This window comes from Solenopsis invicta, chromosome 5 (genome assembly GCF_016802725.1).
Source record: "Solenopsis invicta isolate M01_SB chromosome 5, UNIL_Sinv_3.0, whole genome shotgun sequence".
Lineage (NCBI taxonomy): Eukaryota > Metazoa > Arthropoda > Insecta > Hymenoptera > Formicidae > Solenopsis > Solenopsis invicta.
The window spans coordinates 18380544-18403453 of record NC_052668.1 but is presented as its reverse complement, the minus strand read 5'-3'; the positions used below and the strand labels follow the sequence as shown (position 1 = coordinate 18403453).

Genomic DNA, 22910 nt, shown 5'->3' with positions numbered 1-22910 from the left:
ATTGTGATTGAGAGATCATGGTGAACATATCTCGTATGGTGTATATGTCTTTAGATTGTGAATTTTATGTTTCTTTTGCCGAGGAGAGGCGTTTCCCAGCTTTCCTCCATACGTTTAAATCGATGTAACGGGCGTTCCTGGCATTTGGTACACGGCGCAATCGTGTACTTAAAATCGATTAATCGCGATAGGAACTATGGTTGCGTGTGTAAGAACATTTCGGGGTCGACGGCGATCACTTGAAACTTTTGGCGATAAATGTCGAAGACCATTACACGAAAATTACACGAAAATTTAGTTTCAACGATTGAAATTCCAAATCATTCTTCGCGCACGAAAAGTTATGAGTTTGAGCGTGCACGGCGTCCGCGTGCTAAAGTGTGGAAATAATTCTTTCGAGATTCCATATGTATACGTTTAGAAGTCAGTAATTTAACTCTCGACATCTTACCGCAGTGCCGCCGTCTCTTGTTGTTACCAATATCTCCGTTCATCTTACGTCATCCGACTTACGACTTATCCTCCAATCCGATTTTCCTCCATTCACCGAGAAACCAGAAAAGCTGCAATCTCATAGGTATTCACAGATCTTCGTATTATGAGACGCTTAAGTTAATATATCGAATAATAAATATTGCCATCTATTTATACATTAATAATAATTTTACCAGTTTTCGTCAAATTGATGGTTTTGTCTGCCGGTCAAAGAGTACAATGCAAATTTACATTTTTAATGAAAATTTAAACCGTAAAGATACGAACAAATATAATTAATTATTTATTTAATAAATTTGTTTATTATTTAATACTAAATATGTGTATTTAATATATATTATTATTTATAAATATGAAAGAAAATTATATTTATTCGTATTTGTAGCGTTTAAAGATTATCATCAAAAATTAAATTTGCTTTGTAACATTTTATGAGCGAACAGAAATGTTGACAAAAAATATTGAATTACGTATCTACATATATTTGTGTATATAAAATATTAAATACATATATATAATTTATAACGGACAATACAAAATTGTGAGAATATACAAGTCAAGTATCTACACGTTTGTGCATGTCATTAATGTGCTTGATAAACTTTAGAAAAGATCGTGTCCGAACAAGTTTTTTGCTAGATAAAAAACGTCTGTCAAGTAGACTATAGAATTCATAGGCGGCGGAAGTTTATTCTCATTCATAGTCACTCGCGTTAAACTTTTATTCGAGAGGACAGTGCGGCGGTGGCGGCTGCGCCATGCGCTGGCAGTAGTAAGCGTACGAAAGTGGTCAGCCGTGCCTGGACACACTCCTTCGAAGCGCGGGTTCTATCGACCTCGATGCTCCATGTCTGTTTCTTTTGGTGCGGTACGGGAGACACGTTTCTCGAGAAGCAGTGACAATAACGGCGAAAGACCATAACGTCGTAACAGCAATAAAAGCACGCTGTCGCTGGCCGGAGATGAAATGAGCTGGCAGTAAAACTGCGGAATGCGCCGTGATGCATATAAGTCCCCATTTGTTTCAATTTGCGACGCTCGCTCTTTCGCGTTCGTCTCTTCCAGCCGCGTCTTTCAACAATTCTCCCCCCTCCCACCGCCCCGCCGGCTTTCTGACTGCGGTACAACCCTCCGCTGATTATTGTTACTCGACTGACGGAGCTCCATCTTCACGTGTTATTGTTAGTCGGCTGAGAGGGCGGATTTTTGGGCGCATAAATTCCAACGAGCTACCCCGCAGACAATACGCTCTCCTCGGATTGCGGTCGGCGCTATGTTTGCCTTAATCATACGTAAGAATGCCTCCCCTTTTACGCGTGGGTTTAGCGCTTTTTTATGTTAATCTATTTTTTCCGCTCGACTGGGAGATAGAATTTTAGGGCATAAGAATAAACTTGGGCACAACGACCACCGCCGCCGGTTACAAGTGCTCCTATTTCAGATTGCGAGAGTTTTTGACCAGATATTTCTTTAATAAAAAGTTCTACATATTAGACCCAATATACGTTTAAATTACATATTAAGTATAAAATTGCATTTTTTGGTCGTAAATATTTTTTTTCCTCGTATTTATTATGGAAATGTATTTAGGAATGAAATTTAGCAAGAGTTTCAATTTTGGAGGGTAATATATTTAAGATTTAAATTCAGGGCGTGTGTATGTGTATGTATGTGTGGTATGAGCCACGTCGGGAGAACTTGGGTGTTAAATAAAAGTGATTTTGCAGTATTGCGATCGGATGATTCATGAATATCGGCTATCGTCTTGGCGATGACCGCCATTGTGGAGCTTGATGCACCCATCCACCCGTGTCTTCCCCCCTCTCCCACCTCGGCTAACAACGTCCAACCTTCCCCGAGGATTTTATTTTGCCCCATTACCTCCATATCGGAACGAACCGGCGCTGACGTCATCGAGTTCCATCAAGTTGCCAATTTTGCACTTTTCTCGACCCTTCGTCAACCCTCCCCTGGCACTGCATCTTCTACGCAGAGCCGCTGTCCCCTTGCGCGCCTTCACGTCCTAAATTCTCAGCGTTACATTTCACTCGAGATAACTCTTACACAAATTTCGCATTAATAACGTGTCTGGTCTAATTTTTATGTTTAAATATACTCGCGACGTCAAATATACACCGGAATGGCAATATCGTTCCTTTACTCGTACGCGTTAATTAAATTTTATTTATATCTTGGTTGGCGCCAACACCCCAGAGATTCGATGTTACTGGTAATTTTGTGTGTGTTTAATGGATCTACGACCCGCAGAAAATCAAGACTTAGAGCGTCGAGTGTGATAAAGCTCGACTGTTATTTGACGATACATCGCGCACTACAAGGCAACATCTTCCTCCGGTTTGTTTATGACGTCGCATAGACGAGCTAAACAAGGATAACGTTTGTTGTGCCAGCAAGCTCCACGTATTTCCACCGAGATAAATGGCAAGCGCTTTCCTAAAGACGGCACAGTGTGAAAAGCGTGGGATATAAGGGAAGAAATCTAATGAGTCACGCGTCGCGGATTATACCGCGATCATTGAACAATTTTCTCCAATTTAAATTACGTTCTAGTTTTATATTTTCTTATACACACCGAGACTGCGATGTAAGATCGTATTTGCTTTTAAATGTTCCGCGATAACCTTGTTATCAATTTTTCTTTATCGAAAATTTTATGAGAAGTCTGAATGAGCATTTATTATTGAAGATTAAGAAACTTTGACAAAGTTAGATTCAGCTGTATAAAGAGCCGGATAAGATCTGACTTTTCCGGTTAATTCCACGCCTACGGAATTGATGAAAAATTAAGTCAAAACTTTTAATGTCGAAAATTAAAATATTTCAACTATAATTTTGCGCCAAATTTTCGTTGAAAGAAAACTAATTTGTAACTCTTTTTTGTTCATGAATAATCTGTGAAATTGTAAATCAGTATTTATAATAAAATTAATGCCGTGTTCGGGAAAGTCGCTTAGTTATTTCGATATAATTTTTGCGAGTTATATTAAGACTTTTATTTTGGTAAGAATATTTTCGAGCAAAGCATTAATATGTATCTGTCGTGAAACACCTCAAATATTTTCTTTAACGATCGAGGAGCTAAAACAAGACCATTTGATATTTGCGTTAAGAAATCTTCGTTGCTCGTTAAATCCAAATTCGTGGTCGCGGTGCATACCTCGTTTCCTTTCCTCTACCTCTTTCTATAAGAGGAGAGAATTCCACGCAATCTTATCTAATTCAGAAACGCCGAATGAGCAGTCTTTAGCCACATTTCGCGGATGTAATTGCTGTTGTCCACGTATGCAAAAGGCACTAGATCAATCGCGATATATTTTTTTCTGAGGAAATATCGATTGGATATTGTTAAAAAACTCTTACGAAAGGCAAAACAATTTTGGAGCAACTTGTATCTTTATCGTTCGTTGGCATATGCATGTGTGCATTCGTTTGCCAACATATGAGCGTTTCATGCGAGGTTGACGAGATAAATGGCAGACGGCGGAGATATCTGTGAAGAGCGAGAGACGTGAAAGCGCGGCGGGGGCAGAAGTGGGTTTTGGGGGTCTATGGGGGGCGAAATGGGACCGTCGCGTTGCAAGAGTCCGTTTCAATTCAGATAGCGACGTCAGCGTAGGACACGTCGACTGGCAGGCTTTCGGGGCAACGGTCCATTCCCCTCTTTCCTCTTCCTTCTCTCTCGAGTAGCGCGCGACAAAAAGCGAGGATGGCGGGGGCCGTGGGCATCCTGGCGAGCAGATAACGCGGGTGAAATGTGCACGGGCATTATTTTCCCGGGTAAATGTGGCGTAATAGAAAAAAAGAACGAGCGAGTCGGAGGGGTGGGGGAGCGACGCGGCGATGCATGCCCCCGAGTTATCCAGACTTTATTTCGCGGGGATAAAAGAGAGAAAGAGAGAGAAGAGAGTGGATTCAAATGATGGAAAAGGGAGACGTGTGCATCAGGCGATTCTACTTGATGCTACTGGATGGGAACGAGAGCAATGATTGAAGACCCTTACGCCAAGAATCAAGCAAATTCACAAATGTTACTCGGTGAAATTTCGATCAGTGGCGTTTCAATGAAGTGGAAATGGATGGTGCGTTGTCTGATCAACGTAGAAATCCCGCGACGTGTTGTAAGGAATTGTATTCGCAAGCAGTGCTAGGAAGATCGCAAAACACGAATGAAAAGGTGCGATTTAAGTTTCGTAAACAAGTATTAAAAATTAATAAATGCTAGAGACATATTTTAACAAACCGCAGACTTTCATAATTATGTTCATACAGAGACTTTGTCCTCTAAAAGTGTGGTACGCTGTGAATTCTGCTTGTCGCAAAAATACAAACATTTCTCGTCGTTCTTTCGTCTTTGAATATATAGTCTGGTAAAGAGTGCGAACTGTGCGAATGCGCTGGCGGCAAGGTGAAAAAAGGAGGAGTGAGTGAGAAAAAAAACCAACTAAGCGTCGTAAAGGAGAAGCGGAAGCGGACGTACAGGACGAATATTTGAAATATTTTTGGCGAGAAAATTTCGGGAATTTGTTGCTGCAGGATGCCTCGAATTCTTCCTAGAAATTTATGGATCCTCGACGAAGTCTCGGTCGGGCTTCGTGAGAGGCGAGATATAATTACGACGAAGTAAATGGGGAGGGATATTGCGGGCAGGGAGACGGGGGAGGCGGTGCAGCAGGCGTTGTAAGAGGTACTTCGGGGGCCGTCCGTTAATGCCGACCACGAATTATGTACACGAGACTCGAAATAACGAGCGTAAATCGATACAACAAGCCGGAAGGGAACACAGTTTAAGTTTCTACTGATTGTGCAATAATTATATCGGTTAATTACGCGCTAACGGCGAATCATTATTTACATGTACTTTACGCCGTCAATAGGGATTGTGTCTCTCTTTCTCTCATTCTTTCTCTCTCACAGAAATTATGACAATTGAAGAGAGACAGTGAATGATCATAATGAGAGATAAAAAATGTTTTTTTACAATTAACAAAAAATGTCGAGATATTAATGTTGCTATGCAAAGATACTTATTTTTATAACATCTAAGGAAAGTTAAAAAAATTATTACTGAATTATGTAACACAAGTTACGTGCTTTATATAAATTTAAGCTAATTATTTTATTTAGCATGTAATGAATTTATTTTTGATACATTGATTTATTAAAGCAAACTATTTCGTTTCTATCAAACCAAAGAAATTGGCACGAACTAATAAATTAACTTACATAAATATTTGTTTTTTCAAAATAAAATAAATTTTATTCTTCAAATAAATGTTTGAATTAATATAATATTATAAATAGTCTACGCGAAATTATTTTGAAATGCGAGAAACGGGATATTTGGAGCATATTTGGGTTATGAATCGAATATTCAATATATATTATACCTATATACTAAATTATATTAGTTGAAATTATGTTATGTGAAGATATTTATTATTATTAAAACTAAAGGAAGTTGAAATTTATTAAATAATTACTGAATTAACAAAAATTAAATATTTTATATAGCACCTGCTAAATTTATTTCTAAAAGCATATAAAAATATCTTCCAACGTCGGATGCTTATTCGTATATATAAGCGTCAAGTTACAGTCTTGACATTTCATGACGTTTATATCATGACAATTTTAATTAGGTTATAATTTGAAAATTACTACGTTTTCATATCAAAATTTTTGACTTTAATTAATCTCTAAAATACCAGTTAAAACATTTCTCACGATAGCCGTGAAATATCTTGTATTACAATTTCTGGGGCAACACGTGATGCGGTATTCCGGTGACTGACGTAGCGCCTTTATATCCTGTTCGTAAGAATGACGTTATTATGATACGATTAAATTCCGCGTATGATCTAGAAGTGCTGTACGCCGCGACGTGTCATTGCGAGTAGGTTTATTGATTTTCATTGCGATATAATGAGGACGGATTTAAAGCAAGTGATAGAAACACATGCTTCTAACAATAAACAATACTCATAAAGATTCATTCATTACTACATTACGTTAATACTGAAAAGTGTTTATTTTTAGAATATCAATATTATTTAAATAACTATTCACATCTCTTACATCACGCTTTTCTTAAGGATATTATTTTGCACGTCTTCTGTTTCACGTAATTCATTAATTTTCAAGAATGTTATTTTTTCAGACGGTATGTTTTTAAATTATTTATTTGCAGTATCTTTATATTGATTTTAGCATTACAATAAAATTTTATAATATTATAAAAGTTTATTTAATATCTGAGTCTTTTTGTAAGAAAGAGAGTGAAAGAGAAAGAGAAAGAGAAAGAGAAAGATAAAAGGAAAATAAAATCTCTGATAAAAATATCGAAGTGTCTGCATTCGTTGCATAGATTGCAACAATACGAGAGACATTCCAAGAATATCCGTCCATATAACGTATAATCGTGGGAGGCAGCGTGTGACGCGCATGTTACAATGGGCGAGACTGCTACCGGAGCTTCGTAAATGCGCGTTGTCGCGCCGTTTTCTACCTGTCCAGGCGTTCTCCCTGGCGAAATAACGATGGGCGGACAAAGTGGGCCGCCGAGAAGCGAGTCCAGTCCAAGGACAAGTTTCATCGCGGGCGCAAACTGCGCGCATCGCTCACCCTGACGTGAGCGTGACGGAAAGTAAGGAGGCGAAAGTGCGGGAGAATATTGCGGGGGACGCATAGAATGGCACGGTGTGACACGCGGACATGAAGCGAAGAGCTAGGATTACACTTCGTCCATTAAAAGACTCGTGCCTTGCGCCGGTGTCATCTTTGTGTACGACCAACTGGTTTTGAAATGGAGTTGCACACAGGATGCCTCGCTATAAGCGAGACGATGTTCCTTGAGAACTCGATTGTTGCATGGATGCAAGGATATCACGGGTTGTAGCTCGAGGATATGAGAGGAATATTGGCTGTCAGTAAAGCTGCAGTGCGACGTAAAATAGGAATATATATCTATCCGACTTTGTACGAGATAACATTGTTCGTTTAATATATAATATATATACATTTATTTTATGATATATAGCTTTGCGTTTATCATAGAGAAATAATTGTTAATTTGCTGAAATTAACTATAAACTTCGCAAACGCAGAAGAAGCAAAATCTGCTGCACGTGATACACGTGAAAAGAGAAAACAATGTCGTTCTTCCTTTTTACCAAACGCACGAGTATTTTTCGCTTGTGTACACTATTGCATGAATGTGTAATGGAACAAGCGAGAGCACGCACTTTGAATGAAATATAAACGAACATATTTCACTCGCAGTGCGTCCGTTCGGTTGTTTCTTTACACCTCTGTATGGTAATATACATGAACGATACAGACACTCGTGTATTTTGTGCAAAGAGAGAAACTCGAAATATAGCTTACTCTCTTTTATGTTGCACCTGCTTCAACATTCAACGATGTCAAAGCAAACAATGCTCCAAAATCATTTGTACTATATCTACTTTGTTTGACAGATCATACGACGCGCGAAAGCTCTGGAATTAATTGCTTCATATAAAATATACACATATAATCGAGAGAATTTTTAGATTAACGTAATTACATTAATTGTAACTTCTCTTTATAGTGTATAATTACTTTTGTTTGGCTAAAAAAACCACGTGCCCCGTGGACAGATGTCTGACTGGTTAAAGCGCCGTAAAATTAGTACATAGCGAACTACTAAAACGGAGCAATTATTGCGTCACGTGTTGCTGAAGCAGAGTGATAACATGTGGCATAACAATCGCGCTCTGGTTTAGCAAGCGTAATGACCCCGTTGATTATGTTAATTATCTATAAAGTACAGCGCGTATTTCAGCTTGTCAGCTACTTCCACGACGACACCTCGATGCGAATCGCTCCTAAAACAGTTGTAATTTCGAGAAACCGCCAATTATCGCGTTCGCGCGTTATTTTATGCGTTATTTAATTTTCGAGAGAGTCGATGTTTATTTTCCGAGAAGGAAACTCCTGCGTTTCGTTATTAACAAGCGGCCGCGTATGAATTACACGCCCCGTGTTATTTTGCAATGAAAAATGCGGCACGCCGGCTATGAGTAATGGAAAGACGGAGGGAAATAAGCGAAACAAAAAAGACGATCGCGTGCAATAGGTCGCGGGACTGCGGTCGTAATGGCACAACGGCGGCAAAGTGAAAACGAACGACAAAAAGTGTACGATGGGAGGGAGGGAGGGAAGGACATTGTAAGCGGAAGGTGGTCGGCTTAAGGGAACGTCAGGTTGTGTGGCGGAACAAATTGTCACTAATACACCGCGAGAAAAATAGGTATCGTTGTGGAGCAATATTCTTCAGTCATTTTCAACAATTAGAAACGACAAAATATTAAAATCGATGGATCGTAGAAAAAGGAAAGGTCTTGCAAAACTGCATCTGTCACACACGTAAAATAATACAAACCTCGTTTTTCAGCACGCGGCAATATTGCGCTTTGAAGTAAAATCGAATACCGGCCGTACGAGGCACGCAAATAGCCGGCATGTGTAAAAAATATACTGTAACTTTTGCTAGAATAGTCTAAATATTTTCGAGAGCATCCTGCCGGTACCTGACAGGTTCGCGCGCTTTCGGCGCGCGAGATGAAGGACGATTCTCTAGAAAAATATCGATTCTCTAGAAAAATATCAATTTATATATATATATATATATATATATGTATATATGTGTGTGTGTGGAACAGACGTTTTCTTTGTCGCAATAAATTTCGGAAAATATCGGTATAACGTAGAAAAAGTTAATGAACCGTTTCGTTATAAAATTTTCCATGCCTTGATCGACGTATCAAAGTTTTTCGTATATTACCGAACGGAGTATTGCAAATGGTATCTCGACAGTTGATCGATTTTGCCTCGTTACATTTTGATTGACATCCTGCATATTTCTTCTTATCGGCATTAAAATGTGAATTTACTCGGATATATTTTAATTTTGGCGATACAGATTATATATGCTTGTCTTGTTTTTTTGCTGCCCATTTATCGCTTATATCATTCTCTGCATATGAATTTCTCAGCTGCCAATAATTCGTATCACAAATGTTCCGAAAAACATATATACGGTTGGTAAGTGCAACAAAGAGAGGAAATATGATCAATATCGCAATAGGCAAATACGAACGACGTTTTGTATAAATATTTACAAACACCGGATCAGATCAGAGTTAATGGCCAGTGGACCTTTCCATTCCGTGGCGCGGCGAGACAATCGATGGGGGCAAACTGTTTCCGAAGCGCGGTTCAAAATTTCCCAGAGGCGTCAAATGGACGCGTCAATAGGAGAAAACGTACCAACACAGTTCGGCACAGGTCGGCACGAAGGCGGAAATCGAAGTGGTCGTTTGGAAATGAATCTAGGGATGGAACGTAGCGCTAATATACGACGTGTCGAGGGGAAAATCGGTAACGAGAGTTGGTCGAGTGTGTTGCGTCAAAGGCCAGCTGGACGGATAGAAATGCGAAAATTAAAATAAACGAATCAACGAGGTAAAAAAGGGGATGAGAAAAATATATAAATCCGCGGAAGCTGACCAGGAAGAGCCCGAGGGGTTTATCGCACACAAGGGAGAACAGCTCTGCATGAACGAGAGGAGGAATAGCATGAGACAAGGAAAAAAAGAGGGTGAGAGAGAGAGAGAGAGAGAGAAATGGACGAGAGACGGATGGGTTTGGTGAATGAATGAGCGAGCGAGAAAGATACCACCATCTCCGTATGAGTGTGTGTCGTCCCGTTGGTGGATCAACTTTTGCACGAGTGTGAGCGTATGCGTGTACATAAATCGGTGGACGTGTGCACGCATCGCGGTTGCGCCTAGGGGAACCTGTTTGAGTCGGCTCGCAAATTGAAACCGTGCTGCCGTGTCTGGCGGCTCGCCCGGAAGCTCTCATCGAAGGTATTAATTCGACCGAAAAAACCGAAAAGGTTCAGTTAGAGAGAACCGAACTGACGGGGTACCGGATAGATAGGGTTGCATCCTCCCGAATCACTGGGGAGGATCTTTCGAGTGATCGCGATGCACTGCCGGTCCGCGCATCGTCGGGCTTGCTTTACAGCTTCCGACCTAAGGGAGGAAGAGAGTTGTTTTGCTGTTTCCGTGTACCAGAATCCCCCTATTTTCCTTTCTTCCTATCGTTATTGGAAAAACGGAATACCCGATCGATTTTTCTTTGGAGAGCAGAAATGAATAAAATCGTAGCAATGGAATTATTACGATTTTATTTTCGTTAATTCGAGTTCTTCATAATCCGAAGCTGCTTTGATCCCGTTGAAATCTCTATTTCTTCTCATAAATGTTAAAAATTAACAAGACGACAGAGATATATTGCAATAATTTTTATTGAATTCTGCTGAATTTTTTTTATGTGAAAATGTCACGCTTCTCCCCTTCCGAAACACTCCTTCGAAAATTTCTATCCTGGCCTGGGAACACTTGCCTGGGAAAATTTCCCGATGGCGCATTCCCATCGGTGGATAAACCGAGCACGGTTATTGCGCGATAACACGAGTTTTGCTCGTGACCGTTCGAATTTTCCGCGAGATCGAGGTTCGTCGAAGTTCTCTCTCTCTCTTTCTCCGTCTCTCTCTCTCTTTCTCTCTTTCCCTCCAACTGTCGGAGGAAAAAGAAAATAGCCGGCAACTTCGGTTTTATTAAAGAGCGCGAACTTTGGACTTGCGCAAGAAGAGAAAACGATGTAATATGTCAACGGCATGGATAATGAAGCCGGAGAAATAACGTCCACCTCTGCTTCCGTGGCGTTGCCGAGTGCAGAGGAGAGGAGAAAAAAAAACAGAGAAACTTCCGTTCGCTTTTATCCGTTTCGCATAGTAATTCCCTAGAAATGAGTTTCGTGTTACTCGTAGCCGGCTTCATTGATTACATTAATTCTTGTAAAAGTTGGATATTGAGGAACGCGAAGGGCACTATACCGCGAATGAATTCCATCGGTTATTCAACTTTGCGAGATAACTGTAATATAGTACGACGGATGGATTACAATACGTATGGAATTATTTGAATTCGCATTTAATATCTTTTAATATTCCCCGCAATATATAAATTGTGGGGGGGGGGACAAATAATTTAACTTTGCACGTACTCTTCTTTTTATTACGTGCGTTTAACTACAATTCACATTTATCTTATTAATTATCTAAAGCTAATATATAAAAAGTTGGCGTAACTTTGTCGGCTATTACCTCGTATCCCAGTGATACAAGGGGCGCGAAATTGTTTCGTCATCGTGACGGCTAATATGAGGGGAGCATATTTTTTTAGTCATCCCTCAAAGTATAAGAGGATCAAGAGAGAGAGAGAGAGAGAGAGAAATCGTGCGCGATCGTGGGGAGGGTATGATATCGCAAAAGGAGCGACGTATCGCTCGCTCAGATAAAATGGGCATGTCCATCAGTGGCAGCCAACCGGCGAGCGGTATCGCCACCCGGTATCGTCTATCGGCTCGGTATTATCTCGGGCGGTGCTCGCGCAAATGGCGCGAACATCCGCGAGACTCCTTCCTAACTTATCGTCGTAGGAAGTGGCCCACTCATCCTCCTTACCGACGAGTTCGCCTTCCTCCTTCGCATGAGGAGACCTCCCTCTTTTCCCTCGTCGACCCCGCCACACTTCGACGTTCCTTCCGTTTATCCTGTCTGGTGCGAGGTAAAAGACTCTTCAGAGGCTCTGAGACCTTCTTTTCGTGAGGTGGGTTAAATCTCGCGGGCGGAAAGGTTATCGTTTTTTTCCTGTCTCAAAAAAAGGTATCCTGAGTCCACTTCAAAGCTCGGGGAGTTTATAGCTGGCATTTTGCGGCGTCAAGTCGACATATTTTTCAATGTGGTGCGTGCAGCGTTGGTACAAAATCACCAAAGATATTCTCAGTTTCCATCGCAAAATAAACTTACATATCCTTTCTAACTTTTGATTAACTTCGCAAGTGTGCTTGATATATGTAAGCATTACTTCTCGAGTAAGATAAAATAATAAATCGTTGCGACGGTTCAGATGTATGTGCGCGATATTCTTATAAGTAGATACATACCAGTTAAGTCAGACCGATTTAATTTTTTGACGTAATATTGAGTGAACGTTTCAAACGCACATTCTTACGTGCCACGGAGTGCGGATATCACGATGCTTGCGCGGATGGCTCTCAATATCACCTGTTACCGCTTTCGAAACGAAGTTTCATTTATCGCATATCAGCCTTTGTAGTCTTGTCTTCTCCCGTAATTCCGACTGTCGTGTTTGCTGCCAGCCGACTCTTCTTTCGTTTCTCGCACGTTCTCCTGGATCCTTCTCGCGGCCTCTCAGCGCTTTCTACCTTCGGCTTGTTACGGATCATCCGGCTTATCGCGGTTCGAGAGTTATCAAAATCCCGACAAAGACGTAGACGTTTGAGCTATTACCTTCCGATAAGAAATAAAAATCTTCCGTTGCGTGACGCGTTACGACGCGTTAATTGTTACGAGACTGTAAAAAATGTATTCAAAGCACATTTACGTGCTCGCTGCTTTATGAAACGATAACGAACGTTTAAAACGTTTAATGATGTCCGACATCACTGAACGTGTCATGAAAATGCATCTATGCAGCATTTTAACGCAGAGGCGCGTTTCGCGCGTGGTGTTTCGATAAATCGGGTTTACGCTTGACGCTTATTACACGAGACCTTTATCGTACGTTACATTATCGCGCAGGGTGAATTACGTCGACGGCCGTACGTTGCATGCGCGCGTTCTGTGATGTGCACATGCACTCGCATACCTACGTTGCGAGAATCAATGCCGATGACAAAAAAGAACCCGGGGGAGGGGGCGCATACGGTAAAGTTCGCTTTGAACGCGAATCCGCGGGAGCAACAAGTGCAAGAAAAAAAAAAGAGAAGCTACGAGAAAAGTTGCCACACGCGGGCGATGCAGTTTTAGGAAAGTGCATCGCCGCGGCTCGGAGAGAAAGGAGCGAAAGGTAAGCGGGCGAGAAATCAAAATGGATGTGGGGAGGAGGCGGTGAGTAAGGTAGAGCGAGGACATGTCGCGCGCGAAAGCGTAAAAGAGATTCAAAATACGTCATATAACAGCCATTTTCAGAACACTGCGCGAAGTTTGGCGAAGGCACCTCTATGCCGCGACCCACGCGGTCGGGGACAGGCGAGAGAGTTTTCCGAGAGGTAGAAGACTCGCGCCGGAGTAACCTAGTTTTCTCCACTCCCGCATGCACTTACTTAGCCAGAAAAGTTCATATGCGCGTAGGGGTGGCGACAAGAAGCGATAAAAATTCGTCACGTGTCTCACGAATATTTTTTCGCGTTACTCCCCGGCACTCTTGGTGGAATTTTTTTTATCCACAACGCACATCTTGTTTCGCGAAACCTCTCGCGGTGCCAGCGTTTCTCGCTGTAAATTCGCGAATTACGTTCTATTACGGTTTGATCGTTTACGGTTGATGCTTACACGCGTAACGCAGGTAAATAAAAAAAAAAAAAAAAAAACAGGTACAATGGCGAAAAGCGTTAAAATAAAATATCGCGGGTACGCAAAAGCGAGTACATTCGCGGTACTGCACTCTCGAGGTGAAATTCGATCTTGTCGAATCGAGAGCGGTCCCAACGATACGGAGCGACTCTAAAACCATCGAATAATCCGATTAAAGCATTTCCGAGGCGCATGTATGTACCGTGCGTTTGGTGTACTCTCTTTCCATCTCGTTCTTCCTCCACGCCCGCTCGTCCCCAACTTTCCCCCCTTCTGTTCCATTTTCCCGTTTCCCGTTCTCTCGCTCTATCAGCGTCACGGTGGTCTCTTCCTGTTTCACCAGTGCTCTCACTCATGCGCGCCGTCCCTGCAAATAGTCGTCAGTGAGGTGAGACCCCGAGGTTTAGCATCCAAATGGTGGCAATTTGCAGCAGGTGATAAAGGTGATAAAGGTGACACAGTGGTTGCACAAGCCCGGTACCAGGCTGTCCCCTACCTAGCCGCGTTCCACCATCTCCGTCACCCGCCGACCGCCCCCTGAGGTGTTAAACCCCTAAATAGCTACCCCCTTCGCCAGGTCGAGCTGCACCCGAGTCGGTTAGCTACATTCGTGTTGATAGTAACGGCTACGCTTCGCTCGTACGTCTGAAATAGTCGCTTGTAGTCTGTTATTTTTTAATTCACTACCTACGTACATTTTAAGCATATTTTACTGGGTCCCTAGTCTCTAATCATCTTTTCGAAACTCTGTTTTTTGGTCGTAATTAATTAATTGACAGTTTATCATTAAAAATTAAAGATTGACAAATATACACATGTGTATGTATATTTTCATAAATATTTATGTAATTAATAAAAAAATTTTCAATTGATTAATATGATTCATCTAACTTCGCAAATTAAAGAAATTTTTTTTATGAAGCTTACATGCGATTGTTTCACAATATTTTAGTTTATGTCTATCGAAATAAATGAAGAGATAGGATCCATAATTTATGCAATCGTCAGTAAATTCTTTCAGAGGTGCCTCAAATGAGATATATCGTAAACGAGGTCATCTCTTTGATAATATATAATCGTATACCTTAACACATAAATTTCTATCAATATTCACAGTATTAATATTAATATCATTAATAATTACGTTTAATTATAAATTATAATTATAATAGTAATTATGATATTAATTCGTAGGTTAATGTAAAATGGTGATTGATACACTAAACGGCTGAAGCGGTTTTGTTCGCTTCGAGCGTAACGTGAAGGTTTCCTTGTAGATCGATGCATGAAAGTGAACAGGAAATACGTGTTACATGTGGTAGGTGAGCGCACACGTGTGTGTCTGGTAAAGCGCGAAGGCGAACGAGAGGTGGCGTCGACTAAGGTCGCTCTGTATCGGAAAACAATTCGAACGTTCGCACCTGCGGGCTGGCACGTGCGAATTAGGCTAACCCCGCTCGTCGCCTCACCCCTGCCTGCATCTTCGGCTGTTCTCTGTTCGTCGTATCGTTCGCACCGGTGTGCAACGACGTACAAACCTAATATCCGGGGCTTACCTGGCTAATTAAGGGGCAAGTCTAATGACCTCCGTATCATACTCGCGCCTATAATCACCCTCTTAACCGATAATCAAGCCTGGTTCCCAAGTCTGGCAAACTGAATTCTACAAAGATGAGATTCGTACTTAACGTTGCGGCTCCATAAATAAATTCTGAATCAAAAAATAATTTCAGAATTATTATCATCTCATTTTTTTTTTTTATTATAAAGACGTCTTTGTTCTCAGACATTAGAATAAATCTACAGTTTATTTATTATGTAGAAACCATTTTATCAAGATTATCATCAAAATTTCGACAAGATAACAAGAGCAAGGAGTAGATTGTTACGTCTTTTCTCTGCTTCTTACTCTTGTATTATTTCTTTAACAATACAGAACGTAAATCCGGATGTTTCGGTAACACTTGTGTGTTATCGACTTTTATTTAGATCATTTGTTATGATAATCTTAGTATTCCCTTTGGCGCTGTTTAGATCGATTCGATAAATTTTGTTTGGTGAGATATTCAATAATTAAATTACGTTACCGAATTGTGTTTTTATATGAATTGTTGCGTAAGCTTTTATCGGAAATATCGGCGAGGTGTATATTGGACGCGGAAAAAGTATTGCACCGTGATATGCTCAATTGCCGCGAAGGTATGTGCATGCACGATGAAATCTCTCTCATAACCATTTTTTTTCATGTCGCCGATAAACAGCACGCGGTGAGAAAAATATGGCGCCCGGAAGAGCGCTAATTAAGAAATTAATTTTCTATTTCGCGTTGTTTCCTTTACATATTGCCTTAATCAAAATCGGTTAGTGATCAAAGGAATTTAAATTAGTATCTAGTATTATTAACGCGAAGGCCAAAGAGAAACGCGCTATAGTGGATAGTGTACACACACACACACACACACACATATAATATTTATATGTAATATATACACACACATATATAATATATATAATATATATATATATATATATATATATATATATATATATATATATATATATATATATAGCTCTTTGAAGAGACATGCTCGAGGTGCAGATTGCATCTTCAGAAGCATCTCAACGTTGCGAATTCCACGAATTTCCGTCATCTTAGAGACGAGACCCAGTTAAAGAGCAGGTTATGAAGGTAAGCATCGTCAGATGATATCGACCCGCTTATGCATGATAAATGCATTCCGAATCTAATTATCAAAGCTTCGTATTACCACTAACTTGACCCTAGAAATAAAAATTAAAATGCTACTTTATGTTTTGTATTTTGCGTTTTACGACTCGATTACTTTAGACACAAGTCAAGAATTTCATAAAAGCAGTGACGCTCACGAAACACGAATCGTTTCAAGTTATCGAATCGTTATAAATAAATACCCTTATCTGCGTTATCTTTTACAAATACTGCGGTGGAGGTTAGAGATTAACGTCATCGATATTCCACAGGTTAACGTGCTTACGTAAATAGGTATCGATATTGGAATTCACGTGCGGATTTCTGCGCTTACACCGTGAATTTGTAAGTTGCACCGGGACACCCCGGAATCGAGTGCGGCGAATTTTATCTCCTCTCGTCGGAAGCGGCGAAGCGGAGTGCCGCCGTGTAGCGTATACGTCGCTTCCTGCCGCGTGAAATGAAAGCGGAATACGAAACGCCGAGCGTGCCGTTACGAAATTATAGGGGGTGACGATACGGGGTTGGAGCGACGGGGTTCAACGTCGATGCAACGCGCTTTCCGCACCGGGCGTCCCCCGGTGGGATCCGAGGTTCGCGAGGCATTCACGCCCGCCCTCAGGCAGATTTCCCGAAAGTGCGAAATGTTTTCGAGAGCTGGGATAAGGCTGGGCTCTCTCTGAAAATGTTATCGCGCTCTGAATAAAATTCGTCCAGCATTGTATCGATGGTGCGAAAATATCAACCGTAGCCCGTGCGACGCCGTTGTAAGGAATCGTCAAACTGCAAGTTTAAAAGGCAGTTTGTGTCGCTTTGCACTTGTATAAAAAATTCAAATAATGTATACATATATTTATTACACTGAGAAAAATGATTTTATTATATCAAGGTATATTTAATTAAGTTCATTTTGCTAAAACCAAGCAAACTTTTTAATTATTATAATAGGACTAGAGATTTTCTAATTGAGAGAGAACGTTTGCTAGACGTTACTATAATTTAATAATTCTTACAAGATTTCTGATTCGTCCATTTTTAAATGGATGCGTTAATTAAATCTAGCAGATTTTTAAATAATGCAACAAGACTTTTTTTAGTGTACGTGTGTTTTATTTTAAGCATTTTTGTTTAAATATCTAAAAATTTAACTGGATACAGATTTAAAAATAGTTTTGGTAAAATAATTATGTAGGTCGTTCAGCTAGTTGCTAGAATGTCAAAAGCAGCGTTTTTAGAGCATTGTTTATCACGCATGAGTATTTCACGTAATTATTTTTGATGGTTCAGCATTAAATATTATATTTTCAAATTTGTATGTAGCTATATATATAGATACTTCAGCAAAATTGTTGTTTCTCCGTGTATATATTTTTTATACGTTTTTAAAATTTTAATTAAATAAATATTTAGATGTAGTGGAAATAGAGATATGACAGCATTTATACAATAAAATGTTAGTTTTGGAAGAGAACAAGCTTTTACGCGAGTATTGTACTTGAATTAATTTGCATGTAAATACATTGTCGAATTTTCTATTTTTACACTGCAGATGTGTATTTTCTACTGCCGTTTTGTTTTCTGTTGTATGTTATATGTTAATTTACTGGTAGCTGTGAAAAGATGCGGGATCGTTACGCCTCAAAACGAGAAAAAAAAGGTCACGACAAAGTTCCTCGAAGGCACCTTAAGTAATAAGTATCTAGCGCACTTAAAACAAGACTTTAAATAATGCACAACCATCGTCTTTAAATGAGCACTTTAAATAATAAACGTGAGATATTATCGCGAATATAATTTCTTTCTTTTTCTTTTTTTCTCCTCCCCCCCACTCTTTTTAGAAATTTTTCTCTTTTTAAATAAGAGAGAAGTTATATGAGAATTGGTAATTTTAATTATAGATGCAAGGTAATATATTTTTTCTCTTCTTAAATTGTAAAAATTTTATGTTAGAGTGTATTTACATTTTTTCATACTCCAAATATTGAAATGAGTGAAAATATTATTGACGCATGAGTAAGAATGTAATATCTCTATGCACGTGAACATATACAGCGGACGTAAACTTCACTCATTCAGAGACATTTATTTGATGCAAACATTGTTTTTCAAACAAAAGAAAACTTGACGCGCGCGACCAGAGAAAATAAAACAAATCCGAGATCGTTATTGTATATTTTTACGCGTCAAATAATCCAGTGGTCGAAAAAACTAGTTTACAAAAATTGCCCGCACACATACGTGCGGACTTTATGTTATGTACAATAAAGGATCACAATTTTTTCGGTATGTGCGGTTATAATAAAATAAAGCGTCTACATTGAATTAATTTTGCCAGAGAAAATAATATACGTCTAAATATCGACAGCTTATATTTTTATTAAAATAAATATACAGAAAATTTTAATTGATTTGATGTTTGATAGAAAGAGTTTATTCGAGAAAAAGGGGACGAAACTATTTATTTGCAAACTTGTGTGAGGTAAACATATAAAATTTTGTAACTGTGATTCTGCTTGAAAAACTATAGAATATTACGCAAAAAGAACGATCTTAAGTAATCCATCCATCATGCGAAACTGTTCGATTCTTTCTTTCTTTTTTTTTTTTTTTTTTTTTTAAAGAATCGGTATTTTTAGCGAATTGCCTCGGTGCATCAAAAAGCCATCAGGAGCCTCAAGTTCTTGCGTTCGATCCGTTTGATAGAGGCAACGGCGTATCGTCACTTTTCACATTCGGTTCCACCTCCCCTTCTCTCCGCGTTCAAATATTTATCTCGCTTCTATTGTCAAAGTAATATCAGGCAATTACAGGAAATTCGAGCGAACTTTAGCAAGCAATTGACTATCGGCCTCGCGCTCCAATCGATCAAACAGCCATGAACCGAACGATTTATACCCGAATGTCTGGATACACTTAACACACACGTACGCATGCGTCCACACCTATTTACACACACTTGCTTTGACTTAATTGTGATTAGTGAAGTTGATCTAATATTCGTGCTATAGCTAATACACTTCTATCGCATCAATCTTTTGTAAAATATACGTATCTGTGGTTCAAAACATCCCGTTAGTTCATTAAATCGTCGTTTAACTTGCGCCACGCTCGCCAGGAATATCGTCCTGAGCTACAGAGATAACGCGATCTCAGACGAGCTATTCATAAACTTTGCTCTTCGCACTTCCAGTTATGATTATTATTTCCGCGTTATTGCTGGCGCAATTATTTTCGCGGCTTAGCCGAGGTAAAACCAACGCCGTGTAAATAATTACTCGGCAATTACGGTGCAATTAAGGAAAATTAATAAAGCGCTTGAAGCTGCACGATTCTTCTCGTTGCGTGCGTTATATTTCACCCGCAAGTAGATTAAGCATTCTCGCAGAATGATGCGTGTAAAAATAGTTCCTACTCTACTATTAGAAGTCTAATTAAAAAATTAATATTTAATGCTTGAAATATTGCTTATATTAATACATAATTATTATAATAAATAATTGATAAAATTTTATATACATATATACATATATATATATATATATATATATATATATATATATATATATATATATACAGGGTGTTTATTAATGGTTGTCCCCACGTTTTACCATAGGATCACGCATTTGGTATTTCTAATATAATAATAAGTTAGAAATACATATCCATCGGTAAATCATGCTCCTATGGTAAAAAGTGGGTACAACCATTAATGAACACTCTGTATATATATATAACTTTATCAAGTTATGTAAAAAATATATACATATATATAAAATTTAATTTTTTTTTAGAAGATTTGGTCATAAAGGTTTGGTCTCGTTTCTGCCACGACTGACGTTGATAGCTCTAGTTTAATAAAAATAAAATTTTTAAAGCGTTGATTCCACATTTGTAAATAAATAATACGTATTGTATAGCTGATATTTGACTCTACCGAATTCAATTTCCAACGAATCCAAATTACACATGTATCAAAGTCTTTCAGCTTTAATCTTAAAAAATGTACAAGTTTATTTTTATACTCTTTATGTGTCTTTTTATACTCTTTTTATACTCTTTTTAAAAATTGACATGTTTCCTATTTTTATTTAATTATTAAAATATTTGCGCATTACTTATATATTTTTACTGCAGATTAAGAATCGCCTAAAGGCGGATAACATCAAAAATATAGTGAGTCATAAAATTCTTTGAAAATTTATGCTGTCTCATATAAACCAGATCGCTGGCAGACGGCTATTGCTCTCTAATCAAAAAATGCAGTTACGATCTTTATCACGTGTCATTCTCGTAGCACTATCGTGCATATGATAGCGCTCGTGCATCGTTAAAACTCTGCCACAGTGAGTTGCGTATTTCGACCAATTTATGGTCTGTGAGAAATAGTTTTCGAATTTTAGACAGCCGAATAGTGAAACTATACATCCAGTTACTTGATCATTGCCGTTTCTGCGCCATTAGATTAACAAAAAATAATTACAACTATTGAACAGATATTATATTAAAATGTGTACATGCGCAAACATTTTAATAATTAAGTAAGTAAAACTGAGAGACGTATTAATTTTTAAAAGTATGAACAGTATAAATAAGAGCATAAACTTGTACATTATCCAAGATTACAATTAAAAGACACTTTTATATAAGCGTAATCTGAATTTGCTGTAAATAAAATTAGAAATACTGGATATCAGCTTTAAAACATGTGTTTATTTGACTCATGTATGCACTTTTTATATCTAGTATATTTTCTTCAACGCTTTTAGCATTTTATATTTTATTAAACTAGAGCTATCAACGTCAATCATGATAGAAACAATGACCAAACCTTCATGTCTCAATCAATTCAAGCGATTTGCTATGCAGAACTGCGTTCAGAATGAACGTCTAGGTGCACCCAGGCATCATTCTATCTTTGTTTAACATTTGGTAAACAACAAAAATAAAACAACATCTAGGTGCACCCGGACGTTCATTCTGAACGCACCCCAGATCACAACGCATCTACGCACACACGCGCGCACTTTTTCTTTTTTTCTTTTTTTTTTTATAGAATGTGAAGATACAAGAGAATTTTTTGAACCGTTTCGGATATCCGTCATACTTTTTACGATATCGAATGAATAAATCATTCCAAATAAAAAGGGAACGCGTTAATAGAACTGCGTACATTAAATATTATATTCTCAGAGGGTAACAAAGTAATCGGATACAGTTACAATTTTTACGTAAAATTCAATTATGAGAATTTAAAAGAATATACTTTATCGCGTACACGTGCAAAACGAGCTCGAAAATTTTATAAAGTTGTCATACGCCAAGTGAAACTCGACGCCAAGTTTTGTTAGACACTGGAAGTTCAGAACTATGTACGGAGTTTGACATGTGTGAGTCTTCCGAGCAGGTGTAACCGTAATTTAGTCTCCACGTTTCACTTAGAGGAGAAGATCACCTGCTTTTGTTCTGGTATGATGCCTTGAATAAACGCGCTAGATGTCTGGGAAAACGGGACAATTCAATTGAATACAACGTTATAAATATAACTCTCTGCACTGTGCTACACTCTGTATTGTTGCTTAGATATTTGCAGCATCAATTATCACACGATTTATTGAACAGAATTGGATAATAAGTTTTTTATGAGAGTGTACATTACAATTATCGTAGATATTATGTATATAAGGAATAGTCTTTATAGATACACTTTGTATATACGCGGCACTTTTTAAACGAGCAACGAATTTCTTTTCGGAATTTAAAGTTTAGAATATTTGTACCATCAACGTTAATTGACTATTCTTTTTTTCTTTTGACGTTCTTTTGACGTTCAAGGACAACCTTCAAATTGCTTAGTTAGCACAAAAGCCATGGAAAGCAAAGATCCTTTTGGGGGAATGCAAGTGCAGACTTGCCAAGCATTAGGACCAGGATAAATAATACGACGATGAGAGAGAGGAAGGGGGGGGGGTGGAAAAGATAAGAAAAGGACAGGTAAAAGAGAAATGAGAGAGATAAAAGGCGTAAGAGAGAGAGAGAGAGGGGGAGGGGCGGGAGGGACACCTCGTATAATACTATTGCTGAATGTTCTTTGTGTCGAAGTTCGACGAACGATAGGGGGATGGAGAGAAAAGGCCTGGCAAAGGGCGTCGGTCCTTTTCGGCGTATAACCGAGCTAGG

The 22910-nt window shown here is 38.9% G+C and overlaps 1 protein-coding gene across 2 annotated transcripts in view; it reads left to right on the top strand.

Annotated features, from left to right (window-relative positions):
• Positions 1–22910, top strand: part of LOC105205752 (carbonic anhydrase-related protein 10) — a 135100-nt gene that overhangs the window by 11317 nt on the left and 100873 nt on the right. The window lies entirely within an intron of this gene.